Raw genomic sequence first — 14,947 nt, 5'->3', positions numbered from 1 at the left:
AGTGGTTCAACATTGGGCATATTTTTCTACGCTAGGGACCTGAGTTCCGCTTTTTCCTCCTCTCTAAACTTTTCCAATACTCCTTTCCCAACTTGAGCAATCACAAAAAAAGGCTATAGGCTGATTAACATTCCTGAGTTTATTTTGCCTCCTTGATTGCCCTATATACGGGATAATATCAGCAAGGCGTAGGAGAACATAGACGGCCGCAAAGGGTGCTCCTGACATACATTAATTTGTGCATGCCGACAACTCTTTGCTCTGGTATCCACCCCACTGTACGAAAAACAAAATAGTAATAACAAAAAATGATGAATACAAAGTACTCTTCAAAAACATACTTTTAATTTGGGGTTAGCATGCATTGCCTATAAACACGGATAAATTTTAAAACCGTAGGTTGCTTTTTTTTTTAGCCCGCACCTCTCTACTCAAACAAATCCTACAAATCAAAGAACACATCCTCGACAATCTGAGCAGCCCACACAAAAGCGCAATTCTGTCCCTTGACGGTAAAGGGGCCTTGCACAATGTCACACACCAGGCCATATTAGAAGGCCTACAGCCAACAAACTGCAACTTTGTGCATACAACTTTGTGCAAAACGTCTTGACACACTGCACAGCTACAATGGGTATCGGGAGCCTCAGTACAGACAAACTACAGACACCACTAAAAGGAACACCCCAGGGCTCAGTCATGTCACCACTCCTTTTCAATCTGGCCATGGAAGACATTCCAGCGCAACTGAACAATATCCCAGGTATCAGTCACAGTATCTACGCCGACGATATCCCAATATGAACACGCACGTGCTCCGCCGGCCCACAGCAAGACTCCTTGCAGGAAGCAATTGAAACTACCGACCAATACCTTCGCCGACGTGGCTTTCGCTGCTCTCCAGATAAACCGAATTAATTTTCCTTAAAAAATGAGCCAGACTTCCATCCCTGGCCCCAATTCCTGATACAGAACTTCAGGTAAACAACGCTCCAATCCCACAGGTCAAAACTCTCCGCCTACTAGGACTTACGCTACAGCAGGACGCAGCTGGAATGGCAACGTTTCATAACCTGCAAAACCTAATTCATCAAGTTCTACATCTCATACGCCGTATCACCCATCGCAGACACGGCGTCAAAGAACCTGACACCATTAAAATCATGTAAGCTTTAATAACGAGTAGAATTACGTATGGAACGCCATATCTAGTCCTAAAAATAACGAAAAAGAAAAACTTAATATACCGGTACAAAAAGCCTACAAGTTTTATCTCCGTTTAACCCTAACTGCTTCCACAGGCTAATTACTGCAATTATGCCTGCACAACACTTGGGAGGAATTGGCTCAAGCCCACAAGACTGGCTAATTGGAACGCCTAAAACTCACCACGACGTCAAGACACACCAAACGAAACCTGGGTTACGAAGTACCAATAGACAATAACGCTAAAAACGCATTCCTCTACATGTTCGAGAGAACATCACTGTCGCCCCAATACCAAGAAACATGCGTCCGATCCACGACAAAGCACGACGCGAGGCAAGAGTTAGAGCTCGTAGAACTGCATACGGAAAACGGCCCCTGACGTTAGGTACGCATCAGACGCAGACGCATCAGACGCAGACGCATCAGTATATATACACCAGTCGATGAATCCACGCCATCAGCATAGTTAATAACCAGGGATTGGAACTAGCTTCTGGTTATATACCTACCAAGGACATCGACACCGCCAAAGAAGCAACCATTGCCCTTGCAGCTACCACTGGCAACGAACATGTCACCATCATATCAGACTCCGAGACTGCGTGTATAAAAATTGAAATTGGATGCATTTCATCAACAGCAGCAAACATTCTATCGGCCCACCCTGGTTTACCCGAAATTTTCATCATAGGCTCATTCATCACTGGAAGGGAATGAGGCGGCTGTTGCCGCAGCCCGAGCTCATACACACCGGGCGCCTCCTACTGGGATATCAGCCAGTCCTGCCATGAGCGTAAAAGAACTTTTCCGCCTCCACATCTCAACATGTCTGGCGAAGTCACGGTCTTCTAAAGGTAGCTCCAGACGAGCACGTTTTCACATGTACATTACTACATTCAATGCATCCGACATTATACACATACACTTGTCAATTCTGCAGACACCCATGCACTCTCTACCAGAGGGTGTGGGAGTGCCGCCACACGCCATCCCTTGCCCCAAATCCCAGTCCCTCATTTGAGCAGTGGGGGGGTCGGTTGACCAGCTCCAACCCGGACCTCCAACAACATCTGGTAGGCCGGGCGAGACCGGCTGCCAAGACCCAGGGCTTCCTGGACTAATGAGGCGGTCAACCAAACATTCACTGCTCGATTAAACGTTTATTCCTACGCCTTCTAAAACATTCTATTTATGCCTACCAGCAGTGTAACCCAGAAATATACTACTCGTAGGCAGAAGAATAAAAAATGAAGGAAGCTCACACTAAGGCGTAACACTTGAAGGTATCGAAGCTGTACGCAACTTTCGCCACCATCGCGACGCTTAACTTCCCGATTGCAGCCGATTCGCTTCTTTTTCGCTGCCCCAACGACCTTTACTTCATCATTATTGCTTCAAGTGTGAGCTTCTTTCATTCTTATTTTTGAAGTGATAATCATTGGCCATCACCCTGGATAGTCGTATGCTATTACGTGCCTTTCTCCTTCCGAGCAAGTGTTGCCACGTTTATGGCGAACGCTGGAGTTCTTTCTTTTTTTTCTGGCCAGTCTTGGCCAATCTCCCTGAGTGGGTACGCTTGGCTTGACAAACGCGCGCAGGGGACGCTGGGCGGTCGTCGCGAGGCACGCACACACGAGCGCTGAGCGTTTTCTTGGTTTTGTTAACTGACAGGGTGTCGCCGCGAGGCCTGCGCTCACGTGCGTGCGCTGGGCAATTTCTTGTTGTTGTTGTTTTTAAACTGCGGACACGTAAAATTACGATTTTCTAGACGGCTTCGCTGTTAATTAAGTCTTACCCTTTCCGTGTGTAAAAGCTAGAAAGGGTGATCAGGGCTTATTCGAGATTGTGGATGCTTTGTTGAGAACTTCAAGCTGGGATACATTAGCCCGACCTGTACGCGCAGCTAACAGGTGGGAGGATAGCGGGGTGGTGGGCGCTTACTGCATTTATTTATAGTTTAGTCTCGGGTGCACTAATAGTTGGTGCTTTATTTTTCGGTCTCCCCTCAGCTATGTCAAGCTAGAATGTGCAGCACACAAACTGTATCAAGGCCGTGGACCCGTTGAACTTCGCAGAGCGTCGACGTTCGTATGGTTGGCGGGTGCTGTTCTTGCACTTCCCGGAGTACGTTTTTTTCGTTTTCGTTACCTAACAGCGCAGCAGTGCCTTAAGTGACCTAAATGTGGCGCATGCTTTTTTTTTTCGTTTCTTATACCGTCATGAAGCTACAACCGACAGGTTGGAGGGAATATGCTATTTTTTGATGCTTTAGCGACGCAAGGCTGTAATTGTTGATACAATTATGTTTTTTTTTTGTTTTTTTTGGCGACTGTTGGTGAGTTTATTTGTGTTGAAAATCCCGGTCTGGGCGAAAATTGCAGCGTACTTTTAGATATGCCAGTATTTCTACGCCTACAGCGCCGTACCTAATCAAAAAGGAGTGCCACGTCCTCTAAACGCTAAAAATTTGGTTATTATTTCACCGTTTGCTTCTGACTTCTTGTGGCCGCTAGAAGCACATGTAAAATGCAAGTGGCGAAATAAGCAAATAAAATTAAAACTGATTGCAAGTGCAAAGCTACTGATCAGGAGATCATGAGAGTTAAAAGGCAGTAATCTCAGCGCCAATACCAAGACTGCTCAAGATTTATTTTAAAGGTGCCTTGCAACACTGCCAATAAGCGCCTTAGCTGTTTTATTTGTCCCTGTTTTTGGAAAGTTAGTATAGAGCGCGTTTATTGCTGAAAATACAAATAATCCCACCAACAGCCGCGATATGGCTTGGTTGACGTCATTGAAGTATATGCAAACAGTTTGCAGACTGTTAAAGAGACAAAACTTTTTTGACCGCGTTTCTAAGCTACCTGATGGGCAGTAAGGTTTTCTTGCAGGGGTCTTTTGAACTAGAAAATCAAAATCAGCGGAGAGGCGTTGAGAAGTAATGCCGGGAACAAAGCCGCTCGCCACACTTGACACATATGTGGCTTAATAACCGGCACGTTAGTACCACGAAAAGCTTCCTGAATCCCCACTGGTGCGGCAAAATCGACAGGAAAGTCAATCGATATATACCACGCAGTGTCGTTCTTTGAATCTCGAACACCCCTACTTAAGTAAATCAATCAACAAACTAATAATTACATCGACAAATGAACAAATCAATCCGTCGGTGTAGCAATAGATCAATGAGATAGTAAAAAGTGAAAAAAATCATGGTTGTTCAACTCGCCAAAATGAAATGGAAAGAAGGTAAGAGCTCGTCAACAATGGAAATCGTAATTCCACACTATCCAAGGGGCGATACAAATATTACTCGATCTGTACTGCAGTCAAAAATATGCTTGCTCTTTGCTCTGTATTGCGAGCGCGGGACGCTGTTTCGATCCCGCCTTCGGCGGCCGTTACTCTTATGGGGGTGAGAGACGAAGATATACGTATGTAGAAATTTTGGAGCCGTTAACGATGCCGAGGTGATGTAGATTTATTCGCAGCCCTCCAACACGGCGTTCCTCGTAACCTGACTCAAGTCTCCGGGCGCAAAACCCCGACATTTTGCTGTAAACAAATTCTCTGAACTATTAATGGCGCTACCCGATCGGTGCGCATCCAGGTTCCTGGTGCGTTGCGCTGGGCGCGCAAAGATTCCGATACAGAGCCCGAATTTTTTGCCTATTTGCTCATCCAGATCAGCGAAACGGAGCTACATATTTGTCAACCTGATTAAAAAAGCGTAGAAAGTAGACGAAAACCGTCCAAGTGGAGGATTACCAGGACGTCGCCTTGTTCCGGGCTGTTTTTCCAAGTTTTTCGTTTAGTCAAGGGTTCGGCGAAATCTGTCTGGCCGGGCATCATTTGAAGAATTAGTAAAAAATCACAGACAACGTCATAAAAGTAGGATTAAAATTACAAATCAAGCAAGTAAAAGGTTTTCACTTTTTTACGCTGTTTTTGTTTTCAATGTTTGTGTTATTTCACTAAGTATGCATAACCACAAACTTGCCCAACATTCTATTCTACTGCATTACATATTCGTGTGCAGCTCCCCTTTCATGTGACGCCATGGCGACGTCAAGAAGTAGAGCGTTTCCTCAGGATTACGGAAGAAGAGTGAAAAGCGAGCCGAAATAGCGCCGTAGTGTGTTGCTCCACATTTAAACTTGTTCAAGAGACCGCTTGCACGGGTCAGGAGCTGTTGTCAGGCTTAACGGAGTTCCCGGATTCTCAGACTCCGCGCTCTTTCAGACTAAGACGTAGATCGCGCAACGAGCGTATCCCAGATCAAGGGACATGCAGTCATTTTTAGAAAATACATGCCATGGTTGTATAGGCTTGACGGTGTGCAGACGCCTGCAAAGCTACAAGAAGGAACCCTACCCGTTTCCGCATCCCGGTCGTAAACGTCCCAAACAATTTACGTCGCAGCCCGCACAAAACGGTTCGATCGCCGTCCAACTACAGTAGAACCCGGGGATATCTTGCCTCGTGATCTACCACGCCGTCTTTATAGCGAACGCTTCTTCGGGTGCTTGGTGTGAAGTCGAGAGGCATCGAATGTCAGCCGCCCCCTCGTTTTCTCGCGCAATCTCCAATGCCCGAAGTCAGGGAGCGCGCTTGGCATGCCAATTAGAAAGCGCGTGACTCTTACAGCACCCGTCACTGCGGGTGCCAAGTACACAGTTCGCTTAGCCACTACCAGGGGTCGTTTCTTGACTGCTCTCCTTCAGCCAAGGATGCGCGTTAACGATCGGAAAAAAAATGGCAGCACCTCCACTCCGTGGATGATGGCGAGGGTGCGGAGTACGGGGTCTCGAAATGACATCCAACTTGGGCCCCAAGTGACATCCGATTTACGCCCCGACCGTCATCTGATTTGAGCCGTGAGTTGCACCTTGATTATTCCCTAAATGAAACTGCAACTCACGCCTCCAATCGAATTTCGCTTGATTTTCGCTTGATTGTGATGTCCGCACGGATGGACGCCGACGGACATTGGGAGGTCCTAAGGTACTCCGCACCGTTACAGGTGAGGGAGTAAGCCGTTTGACTCTCGGGTACTAACTCATGGTCGTAGGCCAAATAATAAAGAAAAAGAAACGGTCGTAACCTAATGGGTAAGACTGCTGACACTAACTCTGTCTGGTCTACCAGACAAAGGCTCGGATCCTGCCGGTGTCTGGGTGATTTTTTGCGATTGTAAATGCTATGCGCACGTGCGCGGGCGGACTTTGTGTGATCCTAAGGTACTCCGCACCTGAAAAGTATTACCTGTCAATAGTATACCAGCCGCTCTGATAATGAATTCGTATAAACACTTGTCCCTGGCCCATTCGTTTCCTGGCCGTTAGGGACCAGAAGCCCCGTGACAAACTCAGGACGTCACCACTGTGTCTGACTTGGGATGATCCAATCTCGCCGTGCCATTGGCGCCACGCAGGGCTGCAGACATTCGCTGACAGCTGTTGCGCATGGGAAGTTCAGTGAATATGACCCGACTTGGTTGGCCTAGGGTGGCTACAGTATCTCAAGCTAAGGCAAAGTGACATCTGTGACAAAGTGACATCTGCAAAGTGACATCTAAGGCAAAGTGACAGCTGTTATTCTTGACTATATGTTTTCCTGCACAAAAAAGCTGATTTTTCCCTTCCAATTTGTACTTTCGGTCTTCTTTAACCAATTGTCTCTCGTGATTATGAGCTGTTTCATCATTTAAACGTTTGATTTTAATTTACAGTTTTGTGAAGCGGGCGCATTAGCCCTCCTTACGTCCGATTCCTGGCCAATCCCCCACATGGGTATGTGGCGTGACACGATGAACAACAACAACATCTGACGTCCATGAAATCGATCTCACCATCTCCTCTGCCCTACTTCTCTTATTGCCACAAATCTAGATTAGTAAATGTGATCCACCTTATTTGACACTGCTCTGCTCACCAATCCTTCCGCCCCAGTCTGCTTAACGCCCTAACTAATGCAAACGAGATTCCGCCCACGACACTCAGCGACTACGAATTCCTCGCTGCCCTTGGGCGCATTTCTCTGTAGAGTGGCCTTGCAAAGGTAGTTTAGCCGTGGTCTACCACCCCTATCTGTGCATATAGGAAAGGATTATCCCTCTCCAGGACCTTCAAGTGAACATCGCCTTCTGAGCACCCCTCCCTTCCTCTTTTCCCCATCTCCTCTTCCGGCCCCTGGGCCATTCTTGTGTTAATTTCACTCACTCATCATCAACCGTAGTTCGTGCCTTCACGTATCATCTCAGGTGGAGTGTGCGGAATCATCCCTACCGTGGCCCCAGCTTCGCACCATCTCGGCCCGGACGCGATCGTTGAGGGCACGCGGGCCATATCGGGCAGCCCCAGCCCCCTGCGACCAGGACTCGACTACGTCCACCGCCTAGTGTCCCCAGACCGGAACCAACCCGTCAAGGCCAGGCGCGTGCACTGTCATCGTATAGCAAGTCATGAGTGTGAAACGTGCGGTACGCCGGAGACGATACGACACGTCTTATGGAATGTCTACGTTACTCGTCTGAAAGAAAGAAGCTGTCGTCAGCACTCAGCAACCTGGACTCTCGGCGGCCATTTCCCGATTCGATGATTTTATGTCACTGGCCTTCTCTGGCAGCAGCTGACAGGCGACGACAAGTTCAGAACAGACGAGAGAGGCGTAAGACGCCGTGTCCCCAGCCACTCGTCCGATGTGGTTCCTTTTACTCATTGCACTTCGTCGCGGCCTTCTGGATATCGCTATGGCGGGGCCAGGCATCATCAAACGAGGCTGCAACCACCTCACTGTGCACTGTCATCGTATAGCAAGTCATGAGTGTGAAACGTGCGGTACGCCGGAGACGATACGACACGTCTTATGGAATGTCTACGTTACTCGTCTGAAAGAAAGAAGCTGTCGTCAGCACTCAGCAACCTGGACTCTCGGCGGCCATTTCCCGATTCGATGATTTTATGTCACTGGCCTTCTCTGGCAGCAGCTGACAGGCGACTAAAGAACTCACTCTTTTCCTGCGGGTGACGCACTTAAACAAAAGACAACACCTCGACAACAATTTTAGTGACGATCACTGAGCTTGAACGTTTAGTGCCCTCGCGCTAAGCATATATTTGCCCGCTCCAACCAAGGTCTCCCTGCTCTTCTTTTTCTGGCCTGTTCCCCTTTCGCGGTTGCAGGATAGCAAACTAGGCTGTGCCAAGGGTAACGTTCCTGCCTTCCTTCTAGCTCCTTTCTTTCTTCCTCATTTATCTTTTTCGCACCTCTCACTTCGTCATATCCATAGGCTGGGGATTATGCCACGAGAAGAAGAGGAAGAGGACCATTGCGCATACCACTACACTAATCCATCTACGAAGAAGACGACGCGCATATACGTGGCACGGCCATGCGCAAGCCAAGATGGCCGAAGCCAATAATGAAGTTCATCTCATCGTCTACCGCGGTTCGTGTGGCCTTTGTCCTACCGCCACGTAAAAATGTTGATAGGCGCTTGACTTTCCGAGGGAAAATAAAAGCAGAGTTAAAAGCAGTGCTTTAGACCAAAAATTAAAGCCGGTCCACCCAATAAGAAAGATGTCGGAAGTGGGCTGCAGCGCCGTTATCCGCTCACTGCTGCCGCCCAATGCATTTTAAATTTCCCGCCTTCGCAATGCTCACGCGCCCCCTGCCTGAAACTACGCCAGCGGGAGTTCTGTTCTTTTTGTGCTTGCTTTAAGGAGCTGTTTTTTGTCGTTACGAACGATTTTTTTTTTTTTGCGCAGCTGGAGCCTGTCTGCCTGATTTCGAGTGCGCCAATTTTTTTTTTCTTGCGCGGGTGAAGCTTTTCTGTGGCAGTTCGAACACGCCTGTTTTTTTGCGCGGCTGCTTTTTTCGTTTAGTATTATAAAAACCAACCCAACGAGAGTTCATAAATAATTGAACGCGGGGCTGCCGGTTATATACACAGATTTTGCCGGAAATCTACCTGCAGTTTTCTTTGCGCTAAACGACTTGCCAGACGCAAGCCCCCGCCGCCCTGAAAAGGATTGAGCAGGGAGCAGGCGCTCATCTATAGGCAACTCCAAACAAAGACGGTCTCGAGCCCTTACCTAAAGCACAAGATGTACCCGGAGACATACCCTGATGCCACCTGTCGGGTGTGTCGCAAAGCTCCAGCAAGACTCGAGCACATTGTATTGCCTCGCATACCCGGACGAATCAAACACAAGAACGATGCCGCCTGCCTTCGAGGAGGCGGTGCGGACTGAAGACCAAAATCTTCAACTCCAGGCTGTCCAGCGAGTCATCGTGGCGCTGGCCAGGCAGGAGTACCCCGACGACCCGGTGACGGGGAGCGGAGGACCCCTAGCCGGGTTGGCGACATCTGCGGTGACGACTCCGGCCAAGTCATGAAGACCTAGCAATAGCACTTTATTCGCAGGCCCCAAAGAAGTTTTTCCAAATCCAATCCAACAAGGAGATGTATGAGTAGCGCCGGCGGTTCACAAGGTTCGAACGATTATGACTATTCAAACCGCGTGGTTTTCGAAGCCTCAGCGTGACCCCCTGACGACGATACATCAGGCCAAATTGGGGTCTGTCATCTCGTTGCGCCGCCTGATTCCGGCAGTCGTACCGACCGTTAGCGAGCTACGACGACAGGGCACGCCCATAAAGTGCTCTGCACTTAAAATGCACAAAAGAGGCCAGCGCTCACCCTTTCAACTCGATACGCCGCACCGAGCCCAAAAAGTGACAGAAGGTCCCAACAAATGTCACGTGAACAGTGTGAACACGCAAAAAAAGAGACAGATCTGGCAAAATTTTATTGCGTTTATCATGGAAGGAGCGAGACTGGGGGTCAAGAGCGCAAGTGTTGAGAGAGACTGGAGGCCGCCACGAGGCAGCGGGGGGCAGAATACTGTCGTCTTTCGAGGACATTTACGTCGAGCGAGCAGATACGCAGCCAATTTATATACTCGGCATTGCCTCCATGAGTAATTACTCGGAAAGACTTGTTATTATGACGAAGAATCTTCACTGAGTTGGTGCCCAAAGGAATTTCATGGAGTTGGCCGTCCAGGTAAAATTCTGTTCTTCCCGCAATATCACGCCTGAAAGGCGACTCTTGATGTCAGGTCAACTACTCTGCTGGCCAGGACTACTTAGGTCCACTGCAGGGCGAATGCCTCTGCCATTGACTTCCGACCACGCCTATCCTGCACTGCTCGAGTCCAGTGTTGGTCATGGAATTTCCCTATTTCATCCGTCCACCTTGCCATTGGCCTTCCCCTTCTTCAAGACCCTCCCCTCGGTTACCCTGATTGTCCATTCCTTGTCGGTTCGTCTCACTACTAGCAGCCCAACAAATCCATTTCTTTTTCTTCACCGGAACTATGATATCGTCTACTCGAGTTTGTTCTCTGATCCAGGAAGCACGTTTCCTGTCCCTAAGTGTTAGTCCTAGTTCCTTGGCCCGTTGAGCCGTTTTAAGTTTTCTTTGCAGTTGTTTAGTAAGGTGCCCAGTTTCAGCTCCGTATGTCATCACTGGTAGTAGGCACTGGTTGTATATTGTTTTGATTGATCGAGGTAGCTATACTTTTCCTTATTTGGGAGTGCTTACCCAGTGCTGACAGCCCATACCTATTCAGCGCCGGATTTATCTCTCGTAATTGGGGTCAGCACTAACCATCTGTCCAAGGTTAGTTGTATTACTTTACTCCTTCTAGTGTTTAGTTTCGTTTCGAGCTACGCACAAGTATTAATTGCCGTGCAGAGTAATTTGCGTCGTTTGTAAAATGCTGCGTTTATACTGCCCTGCTATCTTTCTGCCAGATGCCCCGTTTATTTCAAAATGGTTGAGTCATGGTGACTCTGTTATATGTGGTATAACGCAAGACCGTCTCGCGTCACGCGTCTCCACACGCGATGTGCTCCGAATTCCCGCTGCCGCTAGGACTGCGAAGAATTGTCCTTTGCGTCTCCTTCCAAGATATTCATGCCAAAACGTGTCTACTGTAAATTTCTGTTATGCAAATTGCATCGAGCGTTATTTTATTTTGCGTGGCCGCCGAGTGGCGTAACCACGCAGAAAAAAAAGAAAAAAAAAGGGGGCGGAGGGTAGGAATGACTTTACTTTGAAACTATTAATTAGCTGTTCTTAATATTACTGAGCAAAAAAAAAAAAAAGTCACGGCTGTTGTGCGTTCAATATTCGTGCCAGCCGCAAAAATAAATTAGATTTTGTGTTTCGACATCGCGAACCCTTTCTGAAAGTTATTAAATTCTGCCGACGTGCTTTTAACCCTCCTTGCGTCTCACATTTCCCCAACTTTCATCTTTCCTTAAGTGAAGTAAGGCAACTAACAACCTGAATTTCACCGCTCCAAACCGTCGCTGATCCGTACTGGTTAGGCATTGAAAATTTTCATTTGGAAACAGAACACGGAAAGACGGAATACGGCTCCTATTAACACCAGTGGAGCGCAAGGACCCGTCTTCTGTAGTTGCATCCAAGGCATAATTTCAAAGTAGTCAGACTAAGTTAATAAATCAATTATAATCCAACTCGCTGGTTGCATACACATTGAACTACCGAGAATGGCCAGCATAAAAGCTCTTCCCGTGATTTCATGACGCCTATTTCACAAGGCTGGTCATTGGCCGTTTATTTTAGTGATGCCTATTAAATAACTAATGAAGCCTGTAAAGCAGCTTCGTTCTCTCATCCACCGCTTTTTTCATCGCTTTGCACAATTCGAACCAGCTGAAAAATTACCTTCCATGTGTGACTTGGCAGTCTAAAATGGCCTCAACGGAGGCGCGCATTGCGCCATAAATATCGTTTGACGATGCTTAAACTTGGGCCTCTCTCACTCGAGCGGTCTAGCTGGCGGGACGGGAAAAAAACAAAGTATTATATTTCGCTCTGCGAACGCGTGCTATTTTGTTTCGCGGTACCTCGTGAAGGGCGAGGAGGAAGAACACGAAACTGCGCGCCAAGTGGATTTTAAGAGCGCACGATTACAGATCGAACTCGCATCGGCAAATCTTTGCAGTAGCGCTTTTCCTTCGCCGTCTTCCCCTTAGCATTCAACACGCACGGGCAACTCGCACCTGCCTTGAGCGCCGTATCAGGGGTGCACTCGAGGATATGTTTTTGTTTCTTTTGTTGTACTGGATGATCGGCTTCCATTCAGGAGGTTACAATAAAAAAAGTGCTCCCAAAGATACGCCTACGGCGCTAAATTCATGAAAGAATTCCGTCTTCGTCTTCCATTCCAGTCGACTGAATCGCAGACTCTTTCCTTCTGCAGCATTTTTGTTCGTTTCTGTGGACCCCAGGAGCGCGTAAGCGATTGATTTAGCGAGCTTGCACGTTTTCTTCGATAGAAACATTTGCTTCGCCGCAATGCATTATCTTAAAATGTGACCTTAGATCTTTGGCCCGGTTCTTCTTTTTTTTCTTTTCCCCGGCTCCCGCTTTGTGGGCGTCTCGAACGCCGTCTTTTATTCGCTCTTCCTTCGCTCACGCTGAAACGGCATGAAGGGCTCTCGCACCGACCCAGGCTCTAGCCGACCGTTCAATGCCGTGACCCGACTGCCTCCCTCGGCGGTCGCGGGAAGGAAAAAATGGCCGCGTATCGTCTCCTTTCGTTGCGAACGTCGTCGAAAGACGACAGTATACTGGCACCCCTGCTAAGTAAAGGTTTCCCTACTCTTTCCCACTCACCTCTCTTGCTCTTCCTCTCCCGTCTCGTTCCTCCCAAAATAACACGCTAGAGGTTTGTTCAAGTCCATTTAAAGGGACACTGACGTGAATTTTTCAAGGTCCCGTTTTTGCTTGTACTGCGTAGACTGGCTCAAATTAACACACTTTTCATCATTTATCCGGCTTATAAGTCGGTAATTATTTTATAAAGCGCGAAAGAAGAAAAACTACCATGCGCGGTCTGTGGCGGCCGCACCAACTAAAGGCTGTTACGACGGGAGGAGACGCACCGTGATTGGACGATGTCCAAGAATAGCATTCAAACAAGCTTCGGTTTCGGTTCTGTAAAACAACATGCTTGACATCCGACGGCATCGTTGGATGGGCATTCTCGATATCTCAGTAATCGTCGTACCACGCTTCTGCAATGTTGTCGGCTATAAAATGCCTAAGCCTCCCAGGACGGCTTGGAATCGTAGCATCCAGTAGCCGAGGCCTATGCAATCGATGAACGCCCTCCGCATCACGGCAGACGCCTAATTGCTATGCGCTTTTCCCCCATATTTGGAACTCGCCTCACTCATGCCTGTATCGTAAAAAGCGTGTTCGCTCCAGGCCAAGGGCCTGTTGATTATGGCCTGTGCCCAATGCCGGCAAGCAGTCGGTGCTTATGCCAACAGCACGCCACCGAGAACTCGCTAGCGCGTCAGTGTCAGCCTGCGCGCGTTCTGTGAATTAGTTCGCGGCGCAGTGAATATTACGGCCCAAAAATGGTGAACGCAGTATAGAAAACATCGGCCGAAAACGAAAAAGTAAAAAAAAAAAGAACGTACCCTCGAAAATTCGAACTTGCGACTTGCAAAATAACATTCCTAGCGCTCCAGATCTCTGTGCCACGCGCCAGCGCTGCCAGCATAGGAAATATAAGGTATAGAGTGTATAACTAGTTTACACTTTTATTTAGTCTTAGCATTTTAAGCAGCTTAGGTGACTATTATTTGTATAGCGCTCGTGTAGTAAGCGTCCCCCAAATTTCCACAATATCTCACGGCTAGCAATTGCATCTCTTAGACGGGAAAGCGTTCGCAGACGTGTGGTCGTGCTGCTGACCGCTGTGCTTGTTCTTCTAGCGGAAAAAAAGTGCTTCGTGCTCCCTAGTTTTACACTGTACGGTAAAAGTATCAGTTGATTTTATTTCCGTACTACCTATATTTACTTCGCTGACTCTTCTCCCGCCTTCAAGTGGCCTTGGATTTTCCTATCGTACCAGTCAGCGAAGCGTCGCATGTGCGCTTGTGCAGCGCTTGTGTGGAGCGACCTGGACTTGGCCCTTGATGCAGTGTACAAGCTAACTAATTGAACGCACATTCTTCCATTAACAAACGTGTCGTGGCTTAGTTTCAACTCAGCAAACGAATTGCGACAACCCGTCGGCGGCCAGCGGACGAAACGCTGGGTCGACTGACTCTGTCGGAAGGTCGGCGAGCCGTGCAGTAGCGCAGTCAAGCCATCTCCTCCTAACGTCACACGAAAACGCCAGAGGAAATGGGCGAGGATGCAGAGAGAAGGGCAGCATATTCAAATTGATTTTTCTACTAAATAAATTCGCGTAAACACACCCAGAGTGGTCGAAACATTGCCTATGGTCTCCGGACTACAATTTACACTATATAGTAATCCTGCAATGCTTGCTAATCACTTCACTGTCCTCTTAAATTTACCGCGTTCGAGTGCTCCAAGTCGGGTGCCTCGACGCCTAGCTGCCGGACGGCGGGGCGCGCGTGAATTCAGGCACCCTTCTACAACATTTGTAGAACCCCGTTGCCCCACTGCACGAGCGTTCCAATCGGAACGTGGATCCCATCTAGTGGAACCTTTCGTTGTTATTGCCATTTGATTTCTTAAATGCTGCCAGGAGGTAGCGCTGCAACAGCAGGCGACGGTTTTCTGCCATTGATGTAGTATTTCTTATGCTATGCAAAAACCAAGCACCCTTGATATTTTTTAATAAAGGCGCACTGCAAATAGCGCTGATGTATT

General features: G+C 48.0%; 1 protein-coding gene across 2 annotated transcripts in view; it reads left to right on the top strand.

Annotated features, from left to right (window-relative positions):
- Nucleotides 1-14,947, top strand: part of LOC144162421 (ATP-binding cassette sub-family G member 8) — a 399,408-nt gene that overhangs the window by 54,816 nt on the left and 329,645 nt on the right. The window lies entirely within an intron of this gene.

The sequence above is a fragment of the Haemaphysalis longicornis genome, unplaced genomic scaffold (assembly GCF_048455015.1).
Source record: "Haemaphysalis longicornis isolate Haplotype H1 unplaced genomic scaffold, Haemaphysalis longicornis Haplotype H1 scaffold_12, whole genome shotgun sequence".
Classification (NCBI taxonomy): domain Eukaryota; kingdom Metazoa; phylum Arthropoda; class Arachnida; order Ixodida; family Ixodidae; genus Haemaphysalis; species Haemaphysalis longicornis.
The sequence above is the reverse complement of the archived record's forward strand: the minus strand, read 5'-3'. Positions and strand labels throughout refer to the sequence as shown.